This window comes from Ursus americanus, chromosome 22 (genome assembly GCF_024610735.1).
Source record: "Ursus americanus isolate L20-20 chromosome 22, mUrsAme1.1.p, whole genome shotgun sequence".
Taxonomy (NCBI): domain Eukaryota; kingdom Metazoa; phylum Chordata; class Mammalia; order Carnivora; family Ursidae; genus Ursus; species Ursus americanus.
In genome coordinates this window covers 37,866,712-37,883,328 of record NC_142148.1, presented here as the reverse complement: position 1 = coordinate 37,883,328, position 16,617 = coordinate 37,866,712, and the positions used below count along the sequence as shown (strand labels likewise).

General features: G+C 36.1%; 1 protein-coding gene across 1 annotated transcript in view; it reads left to right on the top strand.

Annotated features, from left to right (window-relative positions):
* Nucleotides 1-16,617, top strand: part of SEL1L2 (SEL1L2 adaptor subunit of SYVN1 ubiquitin ligase) — a 113,128-nt gene that overhangs the window by 27,128 nt on the left and 69,383 nt on the right. Inside the window, exon 3 of the mRNA XM_087853757.1 lies at nt 11,054-11,222. The gene's annotated coding sequence lies outside the window, so the exon portion shown is untranslated. The remainder of the gene's footprint in view (nt 1-11,053; nt 11,223-16,617) is intronic.

The window sequence follows — 16,617 nt, the reverse complement described above, 5'->3', positions numbered from 1 at the left end:
GTGGTTTTGATTTGCATTTCCCTAATGGTTAGTGATGTTGAGCACCTTTCATGTGCTTATTGGTCACTTATATCTTCTTTGGGGGAAATGTCTATTCAAGTCCTTTGCCCATTTTTTTATTTTTATTTTTTTTAGAGAGGGAGAGAGAGAGAGAGCACGTGTACATGCGTGCACAGGGGTGATGAGAGGCAGAGGGAGAGAGAGAATCTTAAGCAGGCTCCATGCCTGGCACAGAGCCCGTTGCAGGACTCAATCTCACAACACTGAGATCATGACCTGAGCCAAAATCAAGAGCCACCCAGGTACCCTTTTAAATAGAATCATTTGACCTTTTATTGTTGATTTATAAGAGTTCTTTATATATTCTAGATATTGACCACTTATCAGATATATAATTTGCCAGTATTTTCTCCCTTCCATGTGTTGCCTTTTGTTCTCTTGATAGTGCCCTTTGATACACAGAAGCTTTAAATTTTGATGTGGCTTAGTTTATCTACTTTTACTTTTTTGCCTATGCTTTTGCTATCATATCCAAGAAATCAATACGAAATCCAACATCATAAAGCTTTTCTCTGTGTTCTCTTCTAGGAGTTTTTCTACTTTCAGGTCTTACATTTTGGTCTTTAACACATTTTGAGTTAACTTTGGCATAACTTCTATTCATAATATTAGAGGCAAAGCTTTCAGTCTTTCACTGTTAAGAATGTGGTAGCTGTGGGTTTTTTAATATATGGTTTTTGTTATGCTGAGGTAGTTTCTATCTATTCCTACTTTGTGAGTGATTTGATCATGAAAAGGTATTGAATTTTGTCAAATGCCTTTCCTACGTTAATTGAGATGATCATGTGTGGGGGTTTTCCCCTTCAGTCTGTTAATGTGGTTATTACATTGATCAATTTTTGTATGTTGAAACATCTTACATTCCAGGAATAATTCCTACTTGGTCATACAATATAATCCTTTAATGTACTGTTGAATTCTATTTGCTAGTATTTTGCCAAAGATTTTTACATCAATATTCATCAGGAATATTGGTCTGTAGTTTTCTTGTAGTGTCCTTGTCTTGTTTTGGTATAAGGGTAATGCTGGCCTCATAGAATGAGTTGGAAAGTGTCTTTTCTTCAATTTATTGGAAGAGTTTGAGGCATAATTCAGGGTTCCTCTTTTTAATTGTGGAAATATACTACTACTACACACAGACATACATGTCATATAGGATACCTCCTTTAATATACACACACAGACCTACATATCATATATTATAGGATACCTCCAGCCGAGACTGGGGAAATACATTATTTTCAAACATATTATTATTTATGCAGCAAAACATATGAATACTCACATTAGATGGTATAAATAAAGAACATAAATAAGTTTACATGAGGTCCAGACAGGTTTTCTTACTAACTGAATTTGAGCACTAAACTATTGAAAAAGCTTTAGGTTTTCAGATTTTTTGGATTTGGGAATTGCAGATAAGGGGTTGATGATCACGTAAAATCACTGCATCATATAGACCTTCCATTTAATTACTCCTCTTGCACTCCATCCAATTTAGTGGTGAAACCTCATCCCTGACTGAATACAGTTCTCCGCCACTCAATCCCTGCACCCGAGTAGCTGAAATGTGGCTGGAAATAAACACAACCAGTCTTATTTTAATTTGATGATCACAAGGCTCAAGTAGGCCTTCAGTATTTCTCTGCAAACCTGAATATCTCCCTAGTCAAATTTATTATCCTCCATCCCTAAGGCTTCTGTTTCATATTTTCTCCTGTCTTCCTAAAATCTAGCACATCTATCCCTCACTCTTAGCTATGACTTTGCTATTTTTCTTTTTCTCATTGAAAAAATAGAGTCTAAAGACTGATTTTACATCCCCTCATCCACTCTATCAATCTACCAACATCTATAACCATGTATACTGCCTCACCTCAAGACACAAATTGCCTAAATGTGGCTTAGACATCTCTACTGGGATATCTAAAAGGCATCTGACATTGGACATGTTGACTACTGACCTCTTGATTTTCCTCAACGCCAAGTGTGTTCCTCCCCTGGTATCTCTCATACCAGCAAGTGGCTCCTTCATCCACCAGATGCTAAAAGTCACTCTCCACTTCTTTCATACCCAACACCCCAACTATCTTGGCCTTTAAAATACATCCTGAATCCAATCATTCAACTACTCTACCACCAGCCACCAACGTTACCCCTTTAGACTCTTGTGGTAGTCAACTCCCTGGTTCTGACTACATTCTTACCCTACTGTTGTGTGTTCACCTCAAAGTATGTGTTCCTTTATACATAGAACAAAGTAAAACTCTTCATCATGTCCTTCAGGACCTTACATAACCTGCTCTTTGCTCTTTATCTGAGCTCTGACCACTCTTACCATTACTCACTCCATTCTAGCCATCTTGGCCTTCATAATATGTTTGGAATCTCAAGTATATTCCTACCTTACGGCCTGCTCTTCCTTCTGCCTGGGATGATCTGCTGGTAATCAGGTGGCTCATTGCCCCCAGTACATACTTTATTCAGGTATGTACTCCTATGTTTCTCCCTCAAAAAACAATACAAAAAAAATTTTAAACAAAACTTTTCTTGATCATCTTTCTAAAATAACATACTTCATCGCTTTCTAAATATGTTTTATTATCACGTGTCATTATGTATTTATATAATTGTTCATATTTTACTTCCCTCTGGATATTGAGCTCCATGAATACAGGCTCTTTACTTTTTTGTTTACTTCTATGTCTCAGAGCCTTAATTAGTCTCTAAAATATAGTAAGTGCTTGATAAATATTCGTAAATGAAAGAATATCATTCTTTAGCAATATTTGTATCAGATACAGAACAGAAACTATTTGTCAGTAACTTTAGTGAAATTTATGAGAAAAAAAGTGTGGAAATTAATGACAAAAAGAGTTTTCTAAGGTTTCCTTTTGATTTTAATAATCTATCTATAACCTCTATAACCTTACCATGAATACTTAATATGGCTATGTTTAAATATAATTTTTTGCAACTTGCATGTAAAAATGCAAAATATAAATATTCCAGTATGTATCAGTTCTTAATGTTCTCTTAATTTCAGAAAGCTAACCTTATAATGCATTTATCAATTAGCAGAAGTGTTATGCTAGCACTATATTATTAGTATCACTAATGCTATTTTATTTTCCCCTTTTACTTTCTACTTTACTATTTTCCTACATTTCAAAAATCATCCTTGGATAACTGTTGACTATTGTCATTTGGTGACTTTAGAAGGTAGATATGCAAATACACAATAAAATAATTAGCATTGTCTTTTCCAAGAAAAAGAAATGTTTTCACTGATGGATGAGTTATTTCTTCTCTCTAAGAGATAACTATTCTTTTAACTTAGGGGTGGCTATTGTCATATTTGCTTTTTTTTAAGTTTAAAAAATAAAAATTTTTAATTCTTAAGAAAAATTAAAAAATTTTAGGCATATTAGGAAAAAGTATTCTAAGATTGTTTTATATTCTTAACTGAAAATACTTTAGGCAAAATGAAAAACACTAGGATCATCACTAAAAACATCTTTGCTTCAATATGAGCATCTCATAAATAGCATCTTACTTTAAGGAAGAAAAACTACTAAAACAGTGAGATTTGCAACTTCAAAAGTGACAGTCTCCTTTTCCAAATATATATATATTTATTTAAGACAACCTAGAAAGCTTGAATAATCTGATATACCATAATCTAGGGATGCCTGAATGGCTCCGTCAGTTAAGTATCTACCTTCGGCTCAGGTCATAATCCCAAGGTCCTGGGCCCGAGTCCCACATGGGGCTCCTTGCTCAGCAGGGAATCAACTTCTCCTGCTGCCTATCACTTCCCCCTGCTTATGCTCTCTCTCTCTTTCTCTGACATATAAATAGATAAAATATTTAAAAAATAATAAAAAATAAATAAAGCCATAATCCAAACAACATCAGTGTGAATCTTTGCTATATGTGCAAATATTTTCACTATCTGATGAGTGATATCAATTTTTCTTAATTTTATTTATGTATTTTAATTCCACTTTAATTTGGCTGACTACCTTCTTCACTATGACCTAGGGCAAGTGTTCCCAAACTTTGGCATGTATCCGAATCACCTGAAGAACTTGTTAAAACACATGTTACTGGGCTTCACCCTCAGAGTTTCTGATTCTGTAGACCTTGAGTGGGACTGAGAATTTGCATTTCTAACTGATCCCCACGTGATGCTAGTGTTGCCATTTCTAGGGACCATACTCTGAGAACCAATGACCTAGGGAAACCTGGAAAGAAAACTCTTTTCTTTTTTTCCACTTCCTCCTGGCTTTCTCCATAACTTGGCTTTTCTCTGATAATGCCTGGAGCACTAATGTTCATACTCTCTGGAAATATAATGACCTAAACATAGGATACGGAATCCACATCTTTACATAGTGGAGAAAGTGGAAGTTCAGTTCCTCCCTCTTGCCAAATCAAAGACAGCAGCCTGTGTTGCTGTCTCTTCCACAACCGTGTAGCACCTCATTCATTCACCTAGACAAGGGCCACTAATGAGGAGATGCTGAGCTAGTCTCAGTTTGCCATTCCTATTGTCCTCACTGATGCTTTCAATAAACTCTTACCTTCCGTGTGCTCTTTCTCCAGAGAAGTTTTTCAGCAGAATTTAAGTTATTACTCAATGTCAAGGAACAGTAACTATTTTGGGGCATGTGAGCCAGGAAAGAAAAAAGGACATAGATAGTTAAGGAAAACAAGAAAGCCTTTGTTGAGCCCTAGGGAAAATAAGTCACTGACAGGCGAAGAATCCTTAACCACCAGTCCTTCTTTAACTTCTCATCTATCTCCCTTTTGCAAGGAATGATACTTACTTATTCCATAACAAACATGGCTCACGCTTACTCCTCTCTTAGACAAAAAAAACCAAAACATTTTTGTTTTCCATATATAGTCACACAGTCTGGAGACATTCCCACATATACAGTTATGTGTCTGGGTGGGGTGAGACTGATTCCCTCCTCCAAAATTCACCCTTGATCCCCATTCTTCTTCATCCTCGTAACTGGAATCTCCATCCACTCAACTGGTCTCGTCTAAAGACAAGAAGTTATCTTTGATTTTTGTCCTTTCTCTTATACCTGCGTCTGATCCATATCCAATCCCCAGCTGCACTACCTCCAAAACATATCACTAAGTTTGCCCAAGTAGTTTATCTCCATTGTTTCTGCACTTTAAATCTCATCATCCCTCACCTGGTTGACTACAGTAATCTCTGAACGATTCTTCTTGCTCCTACACTTAATCCTGTGAAATCTGCTCCTCACATGTCAGCCAGAATGTTCTTTCTTTCTTTCTGAAATATATATCAGAGTATGTCACTGGAAACCCTCTGGTGTCTTCCTCTTATCTTTTGAATAAAATACTTACTCCTTACCATATCCCTATGTGATGTGACCCCCTACTTCTCTCTCTGTCTTTCTCTTCTACAATTCTTCCCTTAACTCATACTCATTCAGCTACTTGGGCCTTATTCCTAGACCATACAAGTTTGTTCCCACTTTAGAACATTGGTACTTACTGTTCCCTCTGCCTGAAATACTCTGCCACCTAACTATGCAAGACTGCTTGCTTGCCATTAAATTCTTGGCTCCAAAGTTACCTCTTCAGTGAGGCTTTTCTTGGGCATCCAATCTAAATTAGCTATGCACCAACCCCTCTTCATCCTGCATGTCACTCTTTACATCTCCTTGTTTGAATCTCTTCATAGCGTGTATTGACACCTGATACTAGTTGACTTATTTGTTTACTGGTTATTGCCTTCTCACAGACGAATGGAAGCTCCATAAGATCAGACAGATTCCTCTGTCTAATTTGCCACCCTACCTTCCAAATCCTAGTGAATGTGCAGCATAAATGTATTGAATGAATGAATCACTGATTCTTATAGCTTTTAAAGAACAGATTGGTTCATTACTTGATTATTTCATACCTGCTGCCTCCAAAAAATTATTTGAGGAGGCTATTAAGGTCCCATTAACACTAGTCATGTTGTTGTTAATTGAAAATTTGGGAGCTAGTAGATTCAGCATCAAATGTATCTCTGGCAGCAGTGGGGTCCTAGGATATGCTAAAATTGTTGTTTAGTATCCTTAAGTGAAATTAGTCCAGAAAATATATAACATAAAAATATTTTCTGCTAATGAAAAGCTGTTTAGATATTCTGCTTAGGAGATAAAAAACTATATTTCAAAAAAAAATGTTTACTGATTTCCCAGGCTGAAGACATCCTAGTTCACTGATGAACAGAGCAAATTAAATAGCCAAAATACTTAGGTCCTAGTAATTTAGAATCTGAAACAGAAAAACAGTAACCTTTATTTACATAGAGTACATATGTAGTCAATATAATAATAATAATAGCTAATATTTTGGATTGTTTGCTATATACAAGGCTTTTCACATGTATTAACTTATATGATCCTTACAACAATCCAATGAGGTGGGCAATATTATTACCCCTATTTTACATTTATATTTACTATTTATGTTTATTGTAAACTGAGTCACAGAGGTTAATTAATTTGCCCACTGTTAGACACAGTTAATTAGTGGTAAACAAAAAATACTAAGAAGGAAATGTAAATGAAATTTTAAAAATCTATAACATTTATTTTGGAGTATGAGTAATTATGATGAACAATTTATCTGTTCATATGTTAACAAGTAATCAAAGTTTCTTGTGTTTAAAAAGTAAACTTGTGTGTTGTTTTAAGAATAAAACTTATTAATTACTATCCAAATAAAACAATGTAAAAAACCTTAAGTCAAACCCCTAGCCTTAGCAGACAGCTTACTCTTTTAAACAGGAAGCTATTAAAAATGTGTTCTGCATTCCAGTACTGTTGTGTGTTTGTTTTTGCTTTCAGGCAAAGTACCATAGGACTAGGTCCTACTTCGGAAATGCCTCCAGCCACAAAAAGCATGATCTAGCCACAAATAAATTAAGATTAAATGTACAGTAAGATAAATTCAAACCTTCTTTTCTCCAAGCCCACAGATGGTTTAGTTTCCCTTAGGAGAGGATGCTTCTACCTTTCCCGTGCTTTAAGAAAACAAGGGATTTCCCCCAAATAAAGAAATCCACACATTCATTAGGATCCCCTTTACTCAAGGCATTCTATTTGAGATGAGAACTATACAGAAAAGTTTATAAAGCATCTATAATTAACTGAGCAGATAAAACATGAAATGTATGCTATGCAATGATCTCAGCTGTAGAGACCATAGAGCAGTGAGCTACTGCTAACCAAGAAGGAAAGACACCATAAGGTCAGAGGGAAGGGAGATCACTGTGAGAGAGTGAAATGGGAGGGCTTTGGGGAGAAGGAATTTGAGGTGGCCTGGAACAGGAGTGATATTTGGGATAATAGGAAAGAGGAAGGAATGAAAACTGAATAAGCAAGGAAAGAAGCTCTTCTATTTGGGGAACAGGGGGTAGAAGAGTTTGGCTGTTGTGAATGTCCGCGTAGGTGTGGAAGTAGTAAGTAAGGTTACTATGACATTTTTAGGCTAGACTGTGAAGAATCTTAGATTCTGTCCGAACGACTTTGATTTAATACTATTGTCACTGAGAACTGAGGGTTTCTGATTTGGGCAGTGATATGTTCAAACAGATGCTTAAGAAAAACTCGTCCAGCCATGAATCTTCAGGAGACAGGGAAGCAAAGAGGCAGGAGGGCTCGGTAAGGCATTACTGGAACATCGTGCCACTCTGATTGAGAGCTATGGTTAATCTTTAATGGCCCTTAGGAGTTTAAAAACACTTCCAAAGCACATACTTTAAACTTAGCGTTTAGAAACAGACTTCCGTTAGGTTTGCTGTTTAAAAACTAAAATGCACATTTAAATCCTTCAGCAGAAAATCCTGCCAGTAATACCTCTGAAATACATTCAAAAACCACCGTTATCACCACTTCCCCCGACCATCTTCTTACTTCATGGCCACCATCAACTCTCACCCACTTTATTTCAGTAACCTCTCCTTTCGCACCCTTTCTCCAACATACAATATCTCCACACAGCAATCAGGATGATCCTTTTGAAGTTTAAGTCAGTCATTATCACACTTCTACTTAGAACCCTCCAAAAGTCTCTCCTTCACACAGAACACAGTTCAGAATCCTGATGCCAGCCTCAGAGCTGCCTCTGCCTTATTTACTACTCCCTCTCCCCCATCCTGCTGCAGCTGCACCATCTCACTCACACACTAGTGTGTTCCTGCCTTAGGGCCTTTGCTTTTACTGTTCCTTCTGCCAGAAGTCTCTTTCCCATGGTATTTGCAGGAAGAACTCCCTCCTTACCCACATAGGGGTCTATTCAGATGTTATCAGAGAACTTGTCCCTAACCATCCTATACCAAATAACACCAACTTTTATCAATTCCATCCCTACTCTTAAAAAACAAAACGAAACACACACACACACACACACACACACAAACCCTGCTTTTATCAGTTGATTAGTTGATTATTATCTTCTCCACCAGAACATCAGCTTTTTGAGTGCAGAGAATTTTTTTATGACTGTCTCCCCTGTTCTTAGAACAGGGCCTGAGATAAACACTTAAAAAATACTTATTATTGAATTATATAATCTCTGGGTGCCTTCCAGGGTTAGAGAAAGGCTCCCTGTCTGCTGGGGCTCCCTAATACACCCGTTGGCTGTTGCTCTGCCCACTCCCACTGGGTGGGAAAGGAATCAAAATCAGGAAACAATGGCCTCTATAGAAAGAGGAGATAGAAGTAACACCAGACAATCAGAGGCGTTTGCCAAACTTGCGCTGCCTCCTCAACAAAGCTCTTGGCTCTTTTTGAACGGAAAAATTACATTTTTTTCAATGACAATGATATATGTTAACCCAATTGTACCAAAGAATGCTGGAGGTTCATCAAGTCTGTGTGCTCTTCTTCATGACACCCAGAAACGTTATGTTTCCATTCTCCCCATGCATTTGGGTGAGGCCATGTGACAGTTTCAGCCAATGGAAAATGTATGCCACCCTGTGCCACTTCCAGGTCTGGCCTATTAAAGAAAAGAAAAAGAAGCAAACCAAATGAAACAAAACCCTTTCTGCACATGATCTTCTATGCTCTTTCCCTTTCTGTCTGCTCGATGTAAATGCTCAGGGAAACCTTGGGATCCACATGTTGAAGCTTGGCATAGCCTCTGCCTGCCTGGGTCTCTGAATGACGGCACAGAGCAGAGCTGCCACTCATTTGAACACCCCACCTGTTGATTTTGAGCCATTGTTCACTGGGTCTGTTAACATGCAATATTGATTATATTCTCATACTTTTTTTTTTTAAGATTTATTTATTTGACAGAGAGAGAGAGCACACACAAGCAGGGGGAGCAGCAGAGGAAGAGGGAGAAGCAGACTCCCTGCTGAGCAGGGAGCCCAATGCGGGACTTGATCCCAGGACCCTGAGACCATGACCTGAGCTGAAGGCAGACGCTTAACCAACTGAGCCACCCAGGAGTCCCACATTGTTATACTTTTTTAAAAAATTCATTGTTTGTGTGAAATTCAAATTTAACTGGGCATTTTGTATTTTTAACTGCTTAATCTGGCCACCCTTCAATAAGAAGAATCACATTTAAAGTCCTTACATATCCACACTGAAAATTGTACATGAATGTTTATAGCAGCATTATTCATAATTACCAACAGTTGGAAACAGCTCACATGTCCATCAGCAGACAAATGTATGAACAAAATGTAGTATATCCACGTAAGGAATACTGTTCGGCCATACTACAACATGGATCAACCTCAAAAATGTTAGCTAAATGAAAGAAGTCAGTCACAAAAACCCATATACTATACCGTATACTATATGATTTCATTCATATGAAAATCCAGAATAGGGGAATCCATTGAGATAAAGCATAGATTAGTGGTGGCGGAGGCTGGGGGTTGGGGGAATGGGAGAATGGGGAGGCTAATAACTAAAGGACTCATGGTTTCTTCTCAAGGTGATAAAAATGTTCTAAAATTGACTGTGGTGCTAGTCACACACTTCTGTGAATAGTCTAAAAACCATTGAGCTGTACACTTTAATTGTACAATTATACATGTATAATTATAGTATGTGAATTATATCTCAATAAAGCTGGTTTTGGGGTTTTTTTTTTTTTAAGTCCTTACATGACTTCATGTCCCTGCATGCTCTACTCTCTGGGTCACTGCTCTGATGCCTTTGTTACTACAGAGGAAGGCGTTTTAAGTATTCCAGAAAGTGAACTTGAAAAGAGGGAGTTTAGATTGTAATACTGTATAAAAAAGAAAATAAATAAAAACCTTTACTCTTCTTGGAAGCAGTGGGTGACAGATAAAGGGAATTTTTTAGTCTCCAAATATAATCTTCCCTGAAAAAGTATAGATTAAATCATGAATATGTATCTCCATAAAGCTTTTTAATTTTCTTTCTTAAAATCTTCATTATTTTCTATTACTCAAAAATAATCCCTTCAAATCCCTTTCCTTAGTTAAAATAGATTAATTATATAACTTCTGGAAAGTACTTTGGAAAACACTCTTTTACATTTTTCTCCACATAGTCACAAGATTTTCTATACTCTCCACCCATTATAAATTTGTTATAATGTGTAAGGAATACCAACATTGTCCTTTTTTTTTTTTTTAGCTCACAATTGATATTACCATGACAACTTACCAGTAGAAGGGTAAAATTGGTTAAATTCTACTATTTTATTTTATTTATAACATTTAGGTTTTAATGTGTGGCTCTGCAGTTCAGATGAAAATGCGCTAGGTTTAAAGGGTTCTTATTCATAAAAGATATGAATTTTTAAAGTGAAATAAGTCATCTATCATTTGATTTGAAAAAAGCAGGAATTAGAGTGATTGCATTAAATAGTATTTTTGACATGAACAGATAAAATTTTCATGTTCTTGTTTAATTTTGAAAAGTTACCCATGAAAAAATGAGCAAAAATCTTTTTCTTGTAGGTATCAGTGAACGAAATCAAACAATTTTTATCACACATATTGGAACGAAGAAAATTGATTAAAGTGATCCATCAAAGAGAAAATGCCTTAGGAAAAAAGAAGATTCAACGTAAATTAAGAATAAAAGGAATTCAAAATAAAGATCTCTCAAAAAGAAAGAAAAATCATTGTAAGTAGAGGCACCTGGGTGGCTCAGTCAGTTAAGTGTCTGACTCTTGGTTTCAGCTCAGATCTTGATCTTGGTGTCCTGGGATCAAGCCCCAGGCCAGGCTCAACTCAGAGTCTGCTTGAGGATTCTCTGCCCCTCTCTCCATTTTCTCTCTCCCTCTTTCTCTCAAATAAATAAGTAAATCTTTTTTAAAAATCATTGTAAGTAGAATTCCCTCTACCATGTAAATTAAAAATGACTTCATGAAATCCAAAATAAAATTTTAGAGCTACTTTCTGAAAAGTCTTAGAATATAGTCATAAATATTCATACACACAAAAGCTTTAAATTTCGTCAGCTTCTTTTAGATTCAGAATTTGTTCTGATGGTAATAAGCAAGGTTGATAATTAGGACTCCTGGATAAAAAAAAAATCTCCAAAATTATGTGGATAATACATTTATCAGTTATTCTGCTAATAGAAACACTCAGACTTGAAATAAAACCAAAATTAATATAGCGCCTTTTTTTTTTTCTAGTCTAGCAATCTCAATCTCTTGCTAGTAAAGACATAGCCAGTTAGCTGATAGATTTCTCTGGATGCAAGAAGGGTCTAGAAAATATAAACAATGTCTCCACAGCTACTATGTACAGGAGTTAACTGGCTTCAATCATAAAATTTAGGAATCATTTCCAGCATTTAAGTCTGTTTCATGAAAGCTTTCTCTTTTATAACAGATTTGCATAAATTTCTATTTTATTAACATATTTGAGAGGGAAACTTCTTTGGCAGGGAAAAATTAAGGATATCAGTTTTTAATGGCATTACAAAAATATGTACATAACTTAAATTTATTTTAAATCTAAATCATATGCATTGAAACATTCATTTGACCATTTTTTGACATAGAAACAAAGACTGGCCTTTTGTTTAGCATTGGTCTACTGATTGGCATTTCTAGTATAAGCCACACTCAAATGCATCATCCATGATTTCCCATCTCAAGTTGTTAATGAAATAAGGAACTAAAGACACTTATGGAACAATCTGTGAGCAGAATCCTTCCAGATATTTGCAGACTTTTTCCTCAGTCATTTATAGATGCTTCCCCTACAATTAAAGTGGATAATTTTTAATGGCTCTCCTTTATCAAGTTTTTTCACTGTTTTTGAATAGCATTACATAGAAACACATTTTCTTTTTGCACTTAATCTGTAATCAGTTTACATGTTTTTAAATTAAATTCCATAGTTATAATAAACAGTAAAACTGACACAGATAGGTTTGGGAACAAATGCTCCTGATCTCTGGTAAGCATGCAAGGAGGGGGAACGGAAATGTACACATTTACTAAAGAGAATCCCACGATCTGCAAGCATTTGGTGTGCTATGGACATCAGTAAGTAAGTTGGATAGGAAGAAATGAAAAGTATTAATTTGACAAGTAAGGTAGGTAGAGATTGTTGAAGGAGTTTCTGCTGTTTAAAAGAGTAAATAAATGAATCACTATATTGTATACCTGAAACTCACATAAAACTGTGTGTTAATTATACCAGAATTTAAAAAAATAAAATAAAAAGTAAAAGGGAAAGTAATGCCACCCTTCAAAAAAGAACTCTTTCCCTTTTATGGAAGTGGTTATATTATACCTAAGAATAATAAATGACAAGCTATTTCTAACTGAGCATTTTCCATATTGTTTTAAGTGTTTTACCCAATTTTAAGATAGATTGTATTATCTGTACTTTTAAGAGGTGAAACCTGCAGGACAGAGCAATAATTTGCTTAGCATCACAGAAGATATTTAGTAGGAAGATTAGGATTTGAACTTAGATGGTCTGGTGCCAAAGTCCTGTAGCTTTTAGCCATTATGCCATATGCCTCTCACAAAAGTAAACTGACAATATCGAGATATTTTAATCTTATGCTTCTCAATATGGCTTTGAGCAAATATTGATATGATATAGATGCTGCAATTTCCTGAGCACCAAATTTACTTGAAGATTTAAAGGGAAGTAAATAATAGTAAATAGTTGAAAACATTTTTATTTTAGAACTAACAGCTATAATGTCAAAATTCATATTTTTATATCATACCTAAGACTTCAAAGAAATGCCTTCCTGTTTTCCAGACCTCTAGAGAATGTACATGCATTCATCACAGTCTATCTAAATGTCCCAAGGACATTTGAGAAGCCCTGTCTTATAATAGTCATAATATCCATTTCTGAAGATTTACATAAGTCAGGAAATGTTTCTTTCTGACAGAAGTTCATATAGAAAGGTGATCACAGCTAATAAGGGCAACAGATAGAAACTGAGAACTAAGGGATTCCAGAGGAGGGAGAGGTTAGTTTTGGAGCTGGGAGAACTCTTTTTGATTCTAGTTGATAATTTTTTATGAGACTCTTGCTTTGATAAAGATCTTTAATTTTTCTAATTTTAATATTTCAAGAGTATTTTCCTCCACATTTACTCCAAAAGACTGCTTCACTGCTCAGTTGAAGGGTTCTGGATATGACATAAAAATGCTGATATGTGTATTACTTGGACCATCAGGTAGAGTTCTGACAGGAAGTAAACAGCACAATTAAATTGAGTCATTTGAGACAAGTTGAAGAAAGGGTCTATATCTAAAAGTGTAGACAGGATGTAAGGAAACTGCAAAGTAGTCCCTAGGCTAGTGACACCAATGGCATTACCGCCCCTGGACCTGAAGGGTCACAGGCAGTGGGGACTACTAGAACACTGAGAAAGAAACCAAGAGGTATGTTGAAGAGAGTGCTCTAACAGAATTATGACCTCAAGACAAAGGGTAAAGCCAGCCTGCAGCAACCCAGAGTGGGTAGCCAAGGAATAGTTATCCCTGCCTCGCTCTCCCCCTTCATAATTCCTGCTAGTGCCTTTCAACCAAACCTAACCAGAAGCTGGAGGGGAAGGGAGCCCACTGATGCATCCATATGAGTTAGTGTCCCAGGGCAGGATGGAGTGGATCTAGAAAGGCAATAAGAAGGCATCCAACACACCAGATTTTCTAGACAAGGGAAATTAGATAGCATGAACTACAAGTATGAGGACTTCTAGCACTGTACAATAGAAGCATAGGTATTAAAAGTAAAATTACACTGGGGATGTACTGTATGGTGACTAATATAACAAAATAAAAATTAAAAAATAAAAGTAAAATTACAGAATCTTAGACTTAATTACGGAAATTTGGAGTTTTCTAGTCTAATATCTTTCATCAAAAATTTATGGCAGCTCCTAGTTAAATGCCTGTGACTAAGTTCACAATATCATACAACATTATGATATGATATCATATGACATTATTTAATACATTTATTTCTTATTGAGTTATTAACTTTAAACCAGAACCACTTCCTGACAGTGATCTCAGGTGTTAGTCTGTATTAAATTATGGCAGTGGGATCTGGACAGAACAACCCCTCTATGGGCTCCTTCACTGGAGTTTTTGCCCTCCCTCCCCAAATAGAGTAGCTTGTGAATACTGATTCTAAGATCCTGTTTGTGGTTTTGGGCACCCACTCACAGTGATGATTCTTAACAAACTTAGAGCAAACTGAAACCTGTTTCTCACCTAAAAGTACTAAACCAGTTTATCAGTCAGGGTTCAACTAGAAAAAAAGAACCAGTAGGAGTTATATATTAAAGGATTTATTACAAGGAATTGGGTGATGTGATTGTGGGAGCTGGCTAGGCAAGTCCGAATCCATAAGGTAGTTTGTCAAGAAGAGCAGGATGGAACTCTCTGGCAGGAGCTGAAGCTGCTGTTCACCAGTAGAATTTTTTCTTCTCCAGGGAAACCCCAAGTACCATTCTTAAAACCTTTTAACTGATTAAATCAGGCAAACCCAGCTTCTCTCCTTCACTTAAAGCCACCTGCTTGTGGGTATTAATCACATCTACAAAATACCCTCACAGCAATGACTAGATTAGTGTTTGATTTAATAACGGGAGTATAGCCTAGCCAAGTAGACAGATAAAATTGACCATCACAGCCAAATATCTCCTAATCCATATGTGTTTATCAAAATTTTTGAATCTAGGTATAAGATTTTACACTGATGTCTATTAAATTTCATTGTGTTCATTTTGGACTATTATTCCAACCTATCGATTACATCAATTAATTCATCAGTTATTCTCCTAGTTTTCTGTCACTCAAAATTTTGATAAGCGTGCCTTCCAATCTTTTACCCAAGTTTTTCTTAGAGGAGTTAGCAACATAGGACCAAATTTAGAGCTTAGAGCCCACAGTAATCTACCATAAATCTTTGGAATTATATTTACCCACTGATCAACCAGGTAAAAATCTGCCTGTGATGAGGTTGAGAAAATAAAACTTTTTTTTACCAGAATGCCTTGTATAGTGTGCACTGTTCTTGTTATGGAGATGCCTTAATAAGTATTTGTGGATAGAAGGTAGGCAAACATGCCTTTGTGATCCCCCACACAGAAACCTGGTGTCAGCTGATTCCAAGTATTCACACATGGAAAGAAATTGCGCTGCAAAGCCAGGGAGAAGAATTTTGTTATTTTTGCAAGAGTAAAAAGAAAAGTGAATGGGAGAACAAATATGGAGAGAGCAGACATAAGGAGACAGAAAGATGGTTATTGACTGTGCTAACAAGAAACCAATAAAACTCAAAGTTGGGGGAACCCAACTCATATTTTAAAATCAGTGACACCTAAGATGACCATTAAAGTTGTTTTTGTTCTTGGAATTAATCATCTTTTCATTCTGCTCTATGAAATTGTTGGTAAAAATCTATATTCCTAATTAATGCTTTTTAAGAGTGAATATTCTTTTGGGACAACTTGAAGAGCTGTTGGTTTCACTGTGGGTCTATGTGAGACAGTTCAGGAACAGTACCTCTGGAATCAGGAGTTAAGAAAGTAGAGAAAGCCATGGAGACGTAACCTGCTCTAGAGGGAGGGTTTGAACTTTAGAAGGTGTGGAATGAATACATGGTTATCAAGCTGGCTAAAAACCTTGTTCAACTCTATTCTCATTCCGTTCCCATTTCAGCATTTTGCACACAGGATATCATAAAAGATGGAATATAGGATGTTTTATAAAAATGGTGTTCTCCAGACTTACTAGTCCTCCAGATAAGAGAAATGAAATTTAACCTCACATTCTCAAAAACCTTTCCTAATTCTTAGTGACCACATCTCCTTAACTGAAGGCTCACAAACCATGTATTATAATCTATTAGAGAAATCAAAGGGATTAACATCAAACTATTTCTAGAATGTGAATATATTTCTCTACATCTTGAAAACAGAGTAACTGTTTACCCATGTTCAGTCCTCTATCACTTGGCCCCCTACCTAGAATTTGTCAAATAAGAACCAATATTATTTGTACTCCCGTTACTTCAAGGAAAGA